This window comes from Amblyomma mixtum, chromosome 5 (genome assembly GCF_055824585.1).
Source record: "Amblyomma mixtum isolate Tamu chromosome 5, ASM5582458v1, whole genome shotgun sequence".
NCBI classification, from domain to species: domain Eukaryota; kingdom Metazoa; phylum Arthropoda; class Arachnida; order Ixodida; family Ixodidae; genus Amblyomma; species Amblyomma mixtum.
The window spans coordinates 71,107,171-71,113,497 of record NC_143016.1 but is presented as its reverse complement, the minus strand read 5'-3'; positions in this window follow the sequence as shown (position 1 = coordinate 71,113,497).

Below are 6,327 nucleotides of genomic sequence, written 5' to 3'. Positions count from 1 at the left end.
CGCATAACCAGCGCCCGGTAACCTTGATCAACTACAAATTTTTCTCTGCCTTGTTTAAAGGAACTATACCAGGAGCTAAGGATGACTACAATCAAAATTTGATTTCTTTTTTTTCAAACCCAAACAATAGGAAGGCTTTGTATCGTTTTATGGAAAGGAATATGAGCTACTCAGCCATGCAGTTAATAAGCTTGGTTGTGCCGTGTCCACATGAGGCGAAAGATAAGTAGGAGCGAATCGTACAATGGCGGATATTACGTCTTCAGGAGCAGCGTATAGTTTCTGCTCCCTACCTCTGCTCAGGCTATGCGGCGGTTGACGAGTCAGAGTTATTAAATATAGTTTCTTCGATGTAATCAGCCGCTTTGGTTTGGGACAGCGTCACAGTCGGTATGCTGAAGATTTTGGCTGGAGTTCATTCACAACCTCCTCGATCTGGTCAAATCATTGGAAACTACATGGCTGCCGCACGCCTGGAAGATGGCGAAAATAATATTACTCTTGAAGGGTTCAAAGAAAACATTCCATATTGATAACATTCGGCCAATAACAGAAAGAATCATGCACAGCCGCCTATCAAAGTGTTTCAGAAGTGAACGCATTGAGCTTTGTCCGGATTGGCTTTCGCCGCAGAGGCTGAATATGATCTGCTCATGTCGATTTTGAGAGCAGAATCCGCCTTGCTATGCGCAACAACGAAGCATCAGCGTTAGTGACGCTTGACGTCGCAAAGCCTACGACAGTGCTGAACATTCTGTAGTACTCAACAAATTCTCACTACTACACCCGGCGTTCTACATTTTTCATGGATCCGTGAATTTTTAGCAGTACGACAGTTCTTTTCCACTGGCGGTTTCTTCACCTCAGGCACCTAGGCCCAGACCAGAGGTGTGCCACAAGGTTCTGTGCTTTCGTCACTTCTTTTCAATATGTTGATGTGCGACATTCCTGTAAGCCCTGACGTTACAGTTTTTTTATGCAGACGACATAGCACTATTTGCCTCTGCAGCAGATAGCATGCCCTACATCGTTCTGTCCAGGTTTACCTCACTGCACACGAAGTTTGGTTGGAGAACATAAATTTGGTTTGAAATGTGCACACAAGTAGTGTGCTGGTTTTTCGATAATACATGCTTTTGTATGTCTCGTTACGCTATCGCTCGGACAACATACCACAACAGGAATCCTTGGTGTATCGAGGCGTTACTTACGACGCTAGCATGGACTGGCAGCCCCACATCAGGGCTAACGTTGAGAAAGGTGAGCGTGCACTCGGTAGGCTACTAGGAATAAGTAATAGGAAATTTGGAATGCGCCGAAACACGCTTGTACTTCTTTGCGAACCTTATCTCAGACCCATTTTGGAATTTAGCTGCATACTCTTTTCTGGCTCCCCTAAATGTAAGCTTTACTCGCTGCTGCTGTGAGAAAGGCGTCCGCTGTGCCTCGGCCTAGGTCTTCCTTAGGGAGTCCACACCGCAGTTCGGCACCTTAAAGCTCGCACTCCCGATCTTAACTCCCGTTTCCACCTTCTAACTGCCAGGACTTTTTTACGGGCTCCTGTTGTGGCTACACTTCTTTTTCTCTCCCATCCCGCCTTCTTTCTCACTCATCATTGGCCAAGGTTCTGCCTCCCTCAAGCTGTTTTTACTCAGAACCTTTTATCGAACGTTGGTGTGGATCTCAATTTCATACGCAGAGTTGATCATGCAACATCCCCTGTTGATATCGCTTTTGATTATATTTTCCCACTTAATACAAAGCACCTGCCTGCCAGGGCCCTAACTGCTCTCCCTGCAGTGTGTCTCAGGTGATCCTCCTCTCAGATTGCCTCTGTTTTACTGGCGCTCAAGTCCACATGGTACGCTTTTTTGAGCAGCTCAAAAAGTATTTTATTCCTATCTTGGTGAAAGAGGTGCGCTTCGTTTGGATGCCAGGTCACTCCGAGATTTTACAAAATGATGCAGCAAACTTCATGGCAAAATCAGCTCTCAGTGCATCTGTCCCCTGTAGCGTCCCTAACCTTATCCTTTTCGGAATGTCTCATTTTCACCGTTATCAGTATATATGCGCCACATGCAACGGCCACTTTCTCTCTACCGCTCACTACCAACATCTCACGTACACAAGGAAGGCTGCTGCGTGCAAATGCCGACAGCGTGAGGTATCGATGACTCTCATGCGCTGAAGGCTCCTTCACTTAAATCTTTACTCATGTAGAAGCGAGTTCATCCCACAAACCTTTGCTCGGCTTGTGGAGAAGTATAAACAATGCAGCGTTGTCTACTCTCTTGGCGGGGGTTTGTGCATCACAGCAGGACGCATCTAGAAGTTCCATTACAAACTTGCGACTCACTTTGTCGGTCCCGCTTCTCCTCTCCATCGGTGCGAGCGCCAGAGGTTGCATTGCATAAAGTTTGCGAATACCTCCACAATTACATAACGACTACTGGCAGATTCCCTTGCTAACTGAATTAAAAATTTATACGTTTAAAACATCTCTCAGTAATTTTGATGCATTCAGTTCTATGATTTTGTCTCGTTTTTTTTCTTTCCTTGTTAATTCATTTTTGACTTGCTACCCAAAGCACAACCAATAGCCTGGCACCAGCTTACCCTCCTCATTTGACCCTTCACATTGAACCCTGACCTATCTCCCGACGTGGGTATGGGCCATGTCACTAAGACAACAACAACCACAGCTGGAGAATTATGGGAGAAGTACTTGCACTGCACTGGAAATAGGCTGGTGATTGTGATGATGACGATGATTCCTGCAATACTAGCAGCCGTGCTTCATACTTCCGGCTGTCGCTTTGAAACTTACCATCCAATGAACTCAACAACTGCCTACTACACTGTCATCACTCTGACATCCTCTGGCAGAAAAATATTGCAGATCATTGCGGCAAGCGTCACGGCGATGACGACGACGACGGTATTAAAGGGCAACTGCACCACTTTTTGAGAATTTCGTGATACTCAAGGATTCAAATCTATATAGGCTGGAGGGGAAACATGGCAAGAGTTTTTGCATACGCATTTAAAATAGTGAGGTAATCGACGATCCAATTTTGCGCTTCTCCTCAATGCAGCGAAAGAGTGCAGAGAGGCTCACTGTGACGTCATGAAAAATATGATTTCAAACTACCGCTGCTGTCAGCCACACCCCACCGTGCCTTGTTGGATGCTGCCAAACAGCGCTCGGTGGGCTTTGCCTTCGGAGGCGTAGTTTATTTTTCCTCAGAGCAGGTGTTTATGCGTTGTAAATGCACCGATACCTCCGATAACGTCATCATGTGCCCACCTACTTGGCGTTGTGCGTTGCGGAGAAGCTTGAAGGCCGTCGCGATTTTAATCGTTGATTAGGTCACCAGTTCCTTTAAAGCTTGCCGACCCTTTAAAGCTTGCCGATTTCTAAAACCTATGCACCTGGTAATCATTGCAATCTAAGCGTCTCTAGTAGAAAGAACAAGAAAATTCTCAGCTGCGTGTCTCACGGCGAAGTATTTTTTCTTGTTCCCAAATTTAAAAATAGTTTTATAGTTTATTGTGGTTTAACGTCCCAAAGCGACTCAGGCTAAGCGGGACGCCGTAGTGGAGGGCTCCGGAAGTTTCTACCACCTGGGGTTCTTTAGCGTGCACTGACATCGCCGAGTACACGTGCCTTATTAAAAAATAAATAAGAAACATGAAAACGCAGATCGGTACAAACGCCCAACTCGCCGATTTTCAAAGAATCTTTTTCCTCCTCTACTTCCTGTGCATGCTAATAACTGCAGCCGTAGAGCAAAGTAAGATTTCCGAGGTGATGACCGGAAGTGCGTTGTTACTTTTTTTGCAGGTTTCTTTCCTCACTAGAGTTCCCTCTACCACCAAGACGCAACCACAAAAACAGGCAAAAAATGTGGAGCAACACCATTTAATTCATTTGCTTCCAAACTGTATTCTTTTATATTTATTCGCAGCCCTTTTTCAAGTCAATTGTTCCCTCGAATAATGGGACTGACTATCAGTTTTAGGTTCAATAATCAATGCCCTTACAAAAATGCTTCTTGAGACAGTGTTGAAGTTCTCATGAGCAGACTCAACACGCCATGTTGAATTTTTGTTGTGGCCAGGATTGGCAAGTGTTGGTGAATTATTGAGGCCGAGTTGAAATTCATTGGAAAAGTGGCCACTGCGCTAGAGTTGAGCATTCTCAATGAAATTTCTGCTTTGCGTTCATGTTGAATTCATGTTGGAATTACAGGAGTGAATCAACACGCCATTCTGAATCTTGGCTGGGATAAAAAAGCAAAAAAATCCTGGGAATACATTCGTATTGCGCCAGATGGACCGACTACCAAGGCACTTTTCGGCGGTATATTGATATTTATTGCAGCAATTTCTCGTTAACGTCAAGCTGTCATCCCCTGTGACGTAGTGCTCCACATATACGCACAAACACGTATGTATATAAATATACATACATACACTCTAGCCCTACACATCCATCAGATAAAGAGCATGGTACAGTACTGCACGAGGCTACAGAATAAACTGACTAAGAGTTCATCTTACGATCTTAACCTCGGCTTCGCCCTTATATAGTCCCACTCAGGGGCGTCCGGACCTGCGCAGGTTGTGGCCTACCGATCAGCAAAGTTATATCAGTTATTACTATTGATATTTATTTATTTTATGTGTAGTAGAAGTAATCAAGTTCATATGAAACGGTCTATTATTTGACGACCTTGATTCATTCATAAACAACATAAATAAAGCATTAATTAAGCGCCCTTTTTTATGAGAGCCCATACGAATCCTCTAAAGTAGGTATGCCTGAATGAGCACATTGCACTACTAGCACTTTTTTCTATGCAAGAAAATGACTTCGAGCGGTTTATGAGAGTTTTAACGGGTGCTGCATGTGTTCTTAATATGTGTAATGTGATCAGGTTCTGTTTACACGATCCAAGTCGAAATGATTTCATTTAGTTAGGCTTAGAAACGGCTGCCTTGAGATGATTCAACCTAAATTCAACAGGAATTGCTCAACAGTAAATCTCTTGACTACGCTCAACAAAAATTACGTGTAGCAGGTGTTGAGTAGGCTCAACATACATTGAGTTCGTGTTGGTTTCCAGTTGATTCAACAGGAGCTCAACAAGGCGTCAACTGAAGCTCAAAAGTCATTTTTGTAAGGGTGCTTTCATCATCATCGACAGACTGCACGTCCTCCGCGTTCTTCTCGAGGCAGCGCTCGTGCACGGCAGCCGTTCTTTCATCCGCTCCCGCAGCTGTGCAAGACGACTTCCACAGAGTAACGGAACCCTTTTTTTTCTCGACCTAATTAGGCTCGTCGCAACTTCCTCTGATTCCGAACTCTTCGGCCGCAAGGCAACAGCGGCCTGTTCGGTGCCAGGCGTCCGCTCTAGCGCATTCCGAAGCGATGCAAGGGCCTTCGCTTCCACAGTGATGCAACCAATGTTTTTGCCTGTGCAGCAGTGACTTTCTTTCCCGCAGTAGGGATGCAGCAGAATATAGCGAGCAAGACTAAAGCGATATTTGAAGGGCTTCGCATCCTGTGGAAGCAAAGCTATGCCACGTCGGAGACCGTGCGCGGAGTTGCGTTAGGCCTAAAGAAATAACGTCTTGAGATTTCACTGTTGAGAGTAGTGGGGAGACAGCTGTGGGACGTTGCACTGATAACGAAACTTTCTTATCCATGTATCTCGAACAAAACGCCAATAGCTTCTTAGCATTCAGTGCATCGAAATTTGAGAACGTTTCAGCGGAAATAATGCTCCCAAACTTGGGTTCTCCTCTTTGGTACGCATCAGTAGATCAGTAACATACAAGTGAACACTTTTGCAATACGCTGTCGTCTGGTACTACTCAAGAACGGCGCGTAAAATACCCCACAAAGGAGGCAAAGTCTATGGGATCGAGCGATTGTCAGGACGTCGCGGTAACTACATTCTACGTTAGGCGATTACCCGCGGTGACATGAGAACCTGTGAATAACTGCATTGTTTTTAGTCTTGTACAAGTACCGTTACTTATTCACCGACTCCTTACAGCGCCTTGGTATCCGTTAACCTACCTTCTGTCCGCGACACCATCACCTCCTGCGTAGCTTGGCAGCAGGTAAAAAGTGTTGCATCGTTCCTTGCAAGTGTTTTTATCTGTTCAGTATTCCCTCTTACTGTTTAATTATTTCCAGTTGTTTCTCAGAGACCTTTATATTTTTCTGTCTTATAATCAAGTCCCTCAGAGCTCCGTGATTTCTCGGCTGATTAAAAGGCTAAGTGGTATTAAACTATCAAAATATGATCCATCCTT